This window comes from Triticum aestivum, chromosome 7B (genome assembly GCF_018294505.1).
Source record: "Triticum aestivum cultivar Chinese Spring chromosome 7B, IWGSC CS RefSeq v2.1, whole genome shotgun sequence".
Taxonomy (NCBI): Eukaryota; Viridiplantae; Streptophyta; class Magnoliopsida; order Poales; family Poaceae; genus Triticum; species Triticum aestivum.
The window spans coordinates 636263376-636274576 of record NC_057813.1 but is presented as its reverse complement, the minus strand read 5'-3'; positions in this window follow the sequence as shown (position 1 = coordinate 636274576).

Sequence of the window (11201 nt, the reverse complement as noted above, 5' to 3'; positions counted from 1 at the left end):
TTCAGACGACGAGTAAGGTGCCTTAGGTCGTGATCTTTCACTCAGCTATGCCGTTGGAGTTGATGGACTCACTTTATCTTCCAAGCCTTCCGCTGTTATCGTTATTAGATGGCCTTAAGTCATATTATTGTAATAAGTTCTCTTTTGAGACATTCGATGTAATAAGTGTGTGATTGCTACTCTGTTATAAATCCTTCAAGTACTGTGCGTGTCAGCATTACCGATCCAGGGATGACACTGATGCACAGAGATCAGACTGTTTGAGGTCTGGTCACTACACCTGTAGAGCATCTTTGTAATCACCCAGGTACTTTGTGATGTTTGATAGCACACAAGCCATTCCTTCGGCATTCAGGATGTTGCATAATCTCATAATCGGAGGAATATGTATTTGACATGAAGAAAGCGGTATCAATAAAACTGAACAATCATTATGCTAAGCTAACGGATGTGACTTGTCCATCACATCATTCTTCTAATGATGTGATCTTGTTCATCGAATGACAGCACATGTCCATGGCTAGGAAACTTAACAATCTTTTGATCAACGAGCTAGTCTAGTAGAGGCATACTAGGGACATGTAGTTTTGTCTATGTATTCACACATGCATCAAGTTTCTGGTTAATACAATTCTAGCATGAATAATAAACATTTATCATAGATAAGGAAATATAAAATAACAACTTTATTATTGTGTCTAGGGCATATTTCCTTCAATAGGGTGACACAATTCTATGGTTAACATCGTACTTAGCAAGCATTCTACGGAAAGCACCATGAATAAAGTGTGAACCACCACCGGTCATTAAATATCTAGGGACTCCAAACCTTGGTAAAATAACTTCCTTAAGCATTTCAATATAGGTGTTGTGAGCAGCACTACTGGTTGAAATGGCTTCTACCCACTTAGTAACATAATCAACATCAACCAAAATATGAGTATACCCATTAGAGGAAGGAAAATGTCCCATGAAATCAAATCCCCAAACATCAAATGGTTCAACAGCGAGTGAATAATTCATAGGCATTTCTTGACGCTTACCGATATTACCTATTCTTTGACATTCATCACAAGATAAGACGAACTTACGTGCATCCTTGAAGAGAGTAGGCCAATAAAACCCAGATTGCAATACCTTATGAGTGGTTCTGTCCCCCGCGTGGTGTCCTCCATAAGCTTCAGAGTGACATTTCTGTAGGACTTGTTCCTGTTCATGCTCAGGTACACAACGTCTAATAATACCATCTACTCCTTCTTTATAAAGATGTGGGTCATCCCAAAAGTAATGTCTTAAATCATAGAAGAATTTTTTCTTTTGTTGGTATGTGAAGCTAGGTGGTATGTATTTAGCAACAATATAATTAGCATAGCCAGCATACCAAGGTGTAATATTAGAAACATTTATTGCAGCTAATTGTTCATCAGGAAAACTATCATTAATAGGTTGTGGCTCATCAAGAATATTTTCAAGCCAAGACAAGTTATCAGCTACGGGGTTGCAAATAAATTCTTGTAGTAGAAGAACCCACCTAATGAGTCTAGGTTTAGCATCTTTCTTTTCCATAAGATATTTTATAGCAGCATGATTGGTGTGAACAGTCACTATGGAATCAACAATGTAGATCTAAATTTATCACAAGCAAACACCAATGCCAAGAATTCTTTTTCAGTAGTAGCATAATTTAATTGAGCATTGTCTATAGTTTTGCTAGCATACTGGATAACATTTAATTTCTTATCCACTCTTTGTCCTAGAACAACACCAACAGCATAATCACTAGCATCACAGATAATCTCAAAAGGCAAGTTCCAATCAGGTGGTTGAACAACAGGTGCAAAAATTAAGGCTTTCTTGAGTGATTCGAAGGCTTCCAAACAATCATCATCAAAAACAAAAGGAATATCCTTTTGCAAAAGATTTGTAAGAGGCCTAGACATTTTAGAGAAGTCTTTGATAAATCTCCTACACAAACCAGCATGACCAAGGAAACTACGAATACCTTTGATATCTTTAGGACATGGCATTTTCTCAATTGCATCAACCTTGGCTTTGTCCACCTCAATACCTCTTTCAGGAATTTTATGGCCCAAAACAATACCTTCGTTAACCATAAAGTGGAACTTCTCCCAATTCAAGACAATATTTGTCTGCTCACATCTCTGCAAAACTCGATCAAGATTGCTTAAACAATCATCAAAAGACTTCCCATAAATAAAAAAGTCGTCCATGAAAACATCAACAGTCTTTCCACAAAAATCAGAGAATGTAGCAGTCATACATCTTTGAAAGGTAGCAGGTGCATTGCATAAACCAAAAGGCATACGTCTATAAGCATAAGTTCCAAAAGGACAAGTAAAAGTGGTCTTTTCTTGATCAGGTTGAGAAACAGGTATTTGTGAAAAACCAGAATATCCATCAAGGAAGCAAAAATATGTGTGCTTAGATAATATTTGTAACATTTGATCAATAAAACACAGAGGGTAATGATCTTTTCTTGTTTCTTTGTTTAATTTTCTAAAATCAATTACCATTCTATAGTTTGTGACAATTCTTTGTGGAATAAGTTCATTCTTATCATTAGGAACAACAATAATAGCTCCCTTCTTAGGGACACAATGAACAGGACTTACCCATCTACTATCAGCTATAGGATAGATTATACCTGCTTCCAGAAGTTCCAATATTTTCGTTCTTACCACTTCTTTCATCTTCAGATTTATCTGATGTTGGTGATCAACAACAGGTTTAGCATCAGGTTCCATATTAATCTTGTGCTGGCATAGAGTGGGACTAATGCCCTTAAGATCATCAAGAGTATATCCAATAGCAGCTCGGTGCTTCCTTAGAACTTTCAATAATCTTTCTTCTTCATGTTTGAAAGGTTAGCGCTAATAATAACAGGATATTTATTTTTCTCATCAATATAAGCATATTCCAAAGTGTTTGGTAATTGTTGCAATTCAAACACAGGATCACCTTTAGGTGGAGGAGGACCTCCTAGAGTTTCAATAGGCAGATTGTGTTTAAGCAGAGGTTGTTGTTCGAACAAGATTCTATCTATTTCATTTCTTTCACGCATATGCAAATCATTTTCATGGTCTAGCAAATATTATTCTAAGGTATCAGTAGGAGGTACATCAATAGAAGTAAAGACCAATAATTTCATCCTTACTAGGCAAATCTTTCTTATGAGGTTTTCTACTAAACTTAGAAAAATTAAACTCATGAGATTCATCACCAAAGCTAACACCGACAGTTTGTTTCTCACAATCTATTTTAGAATTAACAATGTTTAAGAAAGGTCTACCAAAGATAATGGGACAAAAGTCATCTTGTGGGGAATCAAGAACAAGAAAATCAGTAGGGTATTTTATTTTCCCACACAAGACTTCGACATCTCTAACAATCCAAATTGGTGATATAGTATCTCTATTGTCAAGCTTAATAGTAACATCTATGTCTTCTATTTCCGCGGGTGCTATGTCATTCATAATTTCTTGATATAAGGTAAAAGGAATAGCACTCACGCTAGCACCTATGTCACATAAACCATGATAACAGTGATCTCCTATCTTAACTGAGACAACAAGCATGCCAACAACATGTCTATGTTTATCTTTTTCATCGGGTTTGGCAATTCTAGCAGCTTCAGCATAGAAGTAAATAACATGCCCATCAATATTATCGACCAAGAGATCCTTAAGCATAGCAATAGTAGGTTCTACTTTGATTTTTTTAGCTGGTTTAGGTGTTCTAATATAACTTTTGTTGACCATAGTTGAAACTTTAGCATGTTCCTTCATCTAACACGGAAAGGTGGTTTTTCAATATAAGAAGTGGGAACAACTGGATCAACATTATAAATGATAGCTTCTTCTTTAGCTTTTATTGGTTCTTTAATTTGTTATTTAATTGGTGGGTGATATTTGAACCACTTCTCCTTAGGAAGATCAACATCAGTAGCAAAAGATTCATAAAAGGAAGCTACTATCTCAGAGTCAAGTCCATATTTGGTGCTAAACTTTTGAAAAGCATCGGTATTCATAAAAGATTTAACACAATCAAACATAGGCTCAATACCTGACTCTTTACATTCGTCGAGTTCCCAATCTTCATAGTTGCATTTAATTCTTTCTAAAAGATCCCACTGGAATTCAATAGTCTTCTTCATAAAAGAACTAGTATAAGAAGTATCGAGCATGGATTGATCATTACGAGAAAGCAGAGCATAAAAATTCTGAATAATAATTTCTCTTGAGAGATCATGATTGGGGCATGAATATAACATTGACTTAAGCCTCCCCCAAGCTAGAGTGATACTTTCTCCTTCACGAGGCCAAAAGTTATATATAATTCTGATCAGGATGAACTAGATGCATAGGATAATTTTTTTGATGGAATTCCAATTTCAACTGATTCCAGTTCCAAGATCTAATATCATCGCATAGCCTATGCCATGTCAATGCCTTTCCCTTCAAAGATAAAGGGAAACCCTTCTTCTTAGCTTCATCTCCGGGTAAACTTGCAAGCTTAAACAATCCATAAATTTTGTCCACATATATCAAGTGCATATCAGGACGTTCGGTTCCATCTCCTACATAAGGATTAGCTAGTAGTTGTTCTACCATACCCGAAGGAATTTCATATTCAATGTTTTTAGTAGGTGCAGTAGGATGAGAGGTAACTAATTGTGGTTCCGGTCGAGGTGAAGATACCCTGAACAAACCCCTCAAAGGATTGTTTTCCATAGTAATAAGTGACAGTAAATTTCAGCACGTAGTAATTATTTTTTCTTACCAATTTCCACTTACCAAGAGCGCTTCACGCACCGGCAACGGCGCCATAAAAAGAACCTTGATGAACCACAAGTATATGGGATCAATTGTAACCTTTTCGATAATTAAGAGTGTCGAACCCAACAAGGAGCAGAAGGAAATGACAAGTGGTTTTCAGCAAGGTAATGTCTACAAGTGCTGAAATTGTAAGCAACGGAGTAGTTTGATAGCAAGGTAATTTGTAACGAGCAAGTAATGGTAGAAGTAACAAAAGTGCGACAAGGCAGCCCAATCCATTTGAGGCAAAGGACATGCCAAAAAGGTCTCTTATGATAAGAAAACTGTTCTTGAGGGTACACGGGAATTTTATCTAGTCACTTTCATCATGTTGCCTCGATTCGTGTTTGATACTTTGATAATTTGGTATGTGGGTGGACCGGTGCTTAGGTGTTGTTCTTACTTGAACAAACCTCCTACTTATGATTAACCCCCTCGCAAGCATCCGCAACTACGAGAAAAGTATTAAGAATAAATTCTAACCATAGCATTAAACTTCTGGATCCAATTGGTCCCTTACGGAATAGCGCATAAACTAGGGTTTAATCTTCTGTTGCTCTCGCAACCCATCATCTAATAACTACTCCACAATGCATTCCCTTAGGCCCAAATATGGTGAAGTGTCATGTAGTCGATGTTCACATGACACCACTAAGGGAATCACAACATACATATCATCAAAATATCGAACACATATCAAGTTCACATGATTACTTGCAACATGATTTCTCTAGTGACCTCAAGAACAAAATTAACTACTCAAAAATGATAATCATGCTCAAGATCAGAGGGGTATTAAATAGCATAATGGATCTGAACATATAATCTTCCACCAAATAAACCATATAGTAATCAACTACAAGATGCAATCAACACTACTAGTCACCCAGAAGCACCAACCTATAGTTCCGGTACAAAGATTGAACACAAGAGATGAACTAGGGTTTGAGAGAAATGGTGTTGTTGAAGATGTTAATGGAGATATCCCTCCCCAAGATGGGAACGTTGTTCGTGATGACGATGATTTCCCCCTCCAGGAGGGAAGTTCCCCAGAGGAATCGCTCTGCCGGAGGGAAAAAGTGCTCCTACCATGGTTCCACCTAGAGATGGCGGTGTTTCGTCCCGAAAGTCCTCTCTTTATTTTTTTTCTAGGTCAAAATGACTTATGTACCTGAAGAGGGGCACCGGAGGTGGGCTGAGGTGAGCATAATCCACCAGGCACGCCCAGGTGGGTTGTGCCCACCTGGTGGGCCCCCTCTTGTACTTATTGGCTCCAGAAATCCTCATCTATTCCATAAAAAATCCTTGTGAAGTTTCAGCTCATTTGGAGTTGTGCAGAATAGGTAGCCTGGCGTAGCTTTTTCAGGTCCAGATTTCCAGCTGCCGGAATTCTCCCGCTTTGTGTGTACCTTGCATATTATGAGAGAAAAGGCATTAGTATTACTCCAAAAAGCATTATTATGCAATAAAACAACATAAATAACAGTAGGTAAACATGATGCAAAATGGACGTATCGTCTCCCACCGTGTGTTCACCACCCGACACGTTTACTTTGATGAGCACGTGTTTTCGTTTCAGTAGGTACCCCCGGCTGTCCCTCCCACCACTGATGACGTGGGAGCCTCGACACCTCTCCCAGGGTGCTCACGCGCCGCTCTTGGCCCGCCCCTGGCTTTGAGGCGCGCCACCCGTCAGCGCCTTTCGGTTCGGTGCCGCCGACCGCGGCTCTGGTGCCGATGGCCTCGGCGCCTTCGGTGCCCCTTTGCCTGCGGTCCCAGCGTCCGCCGCTCCGTGTAGGATCGGAAGTATGTCTAGAGGGGGTGATTAGACTACTTGACCAATTAAAAACTTAACCTTTTCCCAATTTTAGTCTTTGGCAGATTTTAGCTAAGTTAGCACAAGTCAAGCAATCTTCACACAATTTCAAGCAAGCATGCAAAGAGTATATGAGCAGCGGAAAGTAAAGCATACAAATTGCAAGAATGTAAAGGGAAGGATTTGGAGATTTCAAACGCAATTTGGAGATACGGTGATTTTTGAGCCGTGGTTCCGATAGGTGGTGCTATCGTACATCCATGTTGATGGAGACTTCAACCCACGAAGGGTAACGGTTGCGCGAGTCCACGGAGGGCTCCACCCACGAAGGGTCCATGAAGAAGCAACCTTGTCTATCCCACCATGGCCGTCGCCCACGAAGGACTTGCCTCACTAGCGGTAGATCTTCACGAAGTAGGCGATCTCCTTGCCCTTACAAACTCCTTGGTTCAACTCCACAATCTTGTCGGAGGCTCCCAAGTGACACCTAGCCAATCTAGGAGACACCACTCTCCAAGAAGTAACAAATGGTGTGTTGATGATGAACTCCTTGCTCTTGTGCTTCAAATGATAGTCTCCCCAACACTCAACTCTCTCTTACAGGATTTGGATTTGGTGGAAAGAAGATTTGAGTGGAAAGAAACTTGGGGAAGGCTAGAGATCAAGATTCATATGGTAGGAATGGATAATCTTGGCCTCAACACATGAGTAGGTTGTTCTCTCTCGGAAATGGTAAGTTGGAAGTGTAAGTTTGTTCCGATGGCTCTCTCCACGAATGAAGAGGGGGTGGAGGGGTATATATAGCCTCCACACAAAATCTAAAGGTTACACACAATTTACCAATCTCGGTGGGACCAAACTGAGAAACTCGGTCTGACCGATTTAGTAAACCTAGTGACCGTTAGTGATTTTCGGTGGGACTGACATGCAACTCAGTAGGACTGATATGGTTAGGGTTAGGGCATAACATAATCTCGGTGAGACCGATTACACAAACTCGGTGAGACTGATTTTGGTAATAAGCTAACCAGAGAGTTGGTCAGGTAAACTCGGTGGGACCGGTTCGCTCTTTTCGGTTGGACCGAAATGTTACGAAAGGGAAACATAGAGTTTACATTGCAATCTCGGTGGGACCGATCGCTCACTTCGGTTAGACCGAAATGTTACGAAGGGAAACAGAGAGATTACAATCCCATCTCGGTGAGACCGAGATCCCTATCGGTGAGACCGATTTGCCTAGGGTTTGTGGCAGTGGCTATGACATCTGAACTCGGTGGTGCCGGATAGAAAGAATCGGTGGGGCCGAGTTTGACTTTAGGTTTAGGTCATATGAGGATATGAGAAAGTAGTTGAGGGTTTTTGGAGCATATCACTAAGCACTGTGGAGCAAGAAACTCATTAAGCAACACCTCATCCCTCCTTGATAGTATTGGCTTTTCCTATAGACTCAATGTGATCTTGGATCACTAAAATATAAAATGTAGAGTCTTGAGCTTTTGAGCTTGAGCCAATCCTTTTATCCTTAGAATTTTGAGGGATCCACTTTCCTCATCCATGCCATGCCATTCATTGAGCTTTTCCTGAAATGTTCATCTTGGAATGATGTTAGCTCAATGAGCTATGTGTTGTTAGGAATTACCAAAACCACCTAGGGATAGTTGCACTTTCACTCCGGCGCCCTCTGCGCTCGGTTCCCCGTGGCCTTGATGCGCCCTCGGCGCCCTCTTCAGCCCCGGTGCCTGCGGCTCCGGCGCTCTCGGCACCCTCATCGGCCTCTTCATCGGAGACTGCGGACTCACCACCCGCGCTCGGTCCGGTCACTTTCGCCCGAGCTCGCACTATGCTACGGACGAGTACGTCCACGCAGCATCCACCTCTACATCGTCGCCATTGCCATCCTCCATTCGAGCCACTCTTCATGACCCGCTCTGGATGGCTGCGATGCAAGAGGAGTTTGATGCCTTGCTGCACAATCGGACGTGGCAACTTGTTCCCCGTCCCCAGCACACTAATGTGATTACCGGGAAGTGGGTCTTCAAACACAAGCTCCATCCTGATGGTACCCTTGACCGCTATAAAGCATGTTGGGTTGTTCGTGGTTTCCGGCAATGTGGTGGCAACGACTTGACCGACACCTTCACTCCGGTTATCAAGCTCGGGACGATTCGCACAGTTCTCCACCTTGTGGTTTCCTGTGCTTGGCCGGTGCACCAGATGGATGTCTCCAACGCCTTCCTTCACGGTCACATCGAGGGGTAGGTCTTTTGCCAGCAGCCCACAGGGTTCGTTGATCCAGCACATCCCGACCACGTGTTCCTGCTCTCGCGGTCCTTGTACGGACTGAAGCAGGATCCTCGCGCTTGGTACGAATTCATCATGGCGTTTCTGCACCATCTCGGGTTTCGCTCTACCCGCTCAGATGCATCGCTCTTCATCTATCACCAGGGCTCCTACACATCATACTTGCTACTTTATGTCGACGACATCATCCTGACGGCATGTACAGCTGGTTTTCTCAGTCAGCTCACTGCCCATCTTCATGGTTTGTTAACCATCAAGGACTTGGGTCCTTTGCACTACTCCTCGGTGAGCTTGAGGTGGTGTGACGTCTGGATGGCTTCTTTCTTCACCAGCGGAAGTACGTTCATGAGCTCCTGGACCGCACTGGCATGTTAACTGCAAGCCCGCTGCTACGCCTGTTGATACGAAGGCCAAGCTCTCTGCCATGGATGGTTCTCTTGCTTCGGATGCTGCATTTTACCACTCTATTGTTGGAGCTCTTCAGTACCTCACTCTAACTTGATCGGAGATCCAGTATGTCGTCTAGCAGGTGTGTCTTCACATGCATGCTCCTCGGGACGTTCATTGGGCCGCCGTCAGGAGGATTCTCCACTATGTTTGTGGCACTATGGACCTCGGCGTCACGCTTCACGCCTCCACCGACACCGTCCTCATTGCCTACTCCGATGCCGACTGGGTGGGCTGCCCTGACACTCGTTGCTCCACCTCGAGCTACTATGTCTTCCTTGGACCCTCGATCATCTCGTGGTCATCCAAGCGGCAGCCTACGGTCTCTCTCGATCTAGTGCTGAGGCTGAGTATCGTGTTGTGGCCAACATCGTCCCCGAGTGTTCGTGGCTTCGCCAGCTGCTTCGGGAGCTCTCATGTCCTGTCAACCGTGCTACGGTGGTCCACTACGACAACATCTCAACGGTCTACCTCTCCGCCAAACCGGTTCATCATCGTCGGACCAAGCATATTGAGTTAGATATTCATTTTGTTCGGGAACAGGTGGCTCTTGGCCATAATCGTGTTCGCATATTGTGTATTATGGGCTTGCCCATTTAGGGACTCGTTGAGACGAGGCTTGAACGTGTCTCGCTGCGGGCCTCTCGGAAACAAAAAAACACGTTTTCTGTTTTTTCCTTTCGCGAGAGGCATGATTTTGCTTCTGCGAGAGGCACGGTTGCACTTTCGCAAGAGACACGGTCGTGCCTCTGGGAAACGAAAAAAACGCGTTTTCAGTTTTTTCCCTTTCGCGAGAGTCATGGTTTTGCTTCCGCAAAAGGCACGGTTGTGCTTTCGCTGTGCCTCTCGAAAACAAAAAAAATGCATTTTCATTTTTCTTTCTTTCACGAGAAACACGGTTTTGCTTCCGCGAGACGCATGTTTGTGGTTTCGCGACAAGCATGGTCGTGCCTCCCGCGGAAGCGAAAAAAAATGCATTTTTTCTTCTTTTTTCCTTCCGCGAGAGGCAAGGTTTTGCTTCCGCTAGAGGCACGGTTGTGATTTCGTGAGAGGCACAGGCGTGCCTCTTTTGAAAAGGGACAAAACTCGTGCTTCCGGTTCGGTTTTTTTGTCCATTTTTTTCATCAAAAAATTTCGTCAAAACCTATCAACATGAGATCTAGTTTTGAATATCTTGATGCGAGGAATCCAACGGTGAAAGCGGTTCGAGATTTGGAAGCACGGTTTAAGAGATAAAAGATTTTGAATAAACAGATCTACGAAAAAAGGGAAAAACTCTCAGGTTGTGACAAGTGGCGCACATGCGCCACTTGTCGCAACCTGGGAAGGTGGGAGTGATCTTTGCAATGAGTACTCCTCAAATAGTGATTTCGCCAATTTCTTTTTTGTTTATATTTTGGAAATATTATAAATATGAAATATACTTTATAAAATTTAATACACAAAAATTTGTCTAAATGTTCACCGTGAATTTAAGAAATCTTAAGATGCATAGTGGAGCTTTTTTTGTTAGTGTAACTTAAAAACAAATGTTTATAGCATTCAAAAGAAATGTTTATTTTTTAATAAATTAAAGCGTTTAAAACAATATTTTTGCCAACTTTGGAAAATGTTATTCAATTTAAAAAATGTTCGTGTAATTAAAAAATACATTACATTTTTTCAAATGTGCACGAGTTTCAAAAATATGTTTGTGACTGGTTTATACAAGGTTTGTACAATGCGAAAAAAGTTTGCATAGTTAAAAAATGTTTTTTATTATTTGAAAAAATGTTTCAGTATGTATTTGGAATTTTTAACAT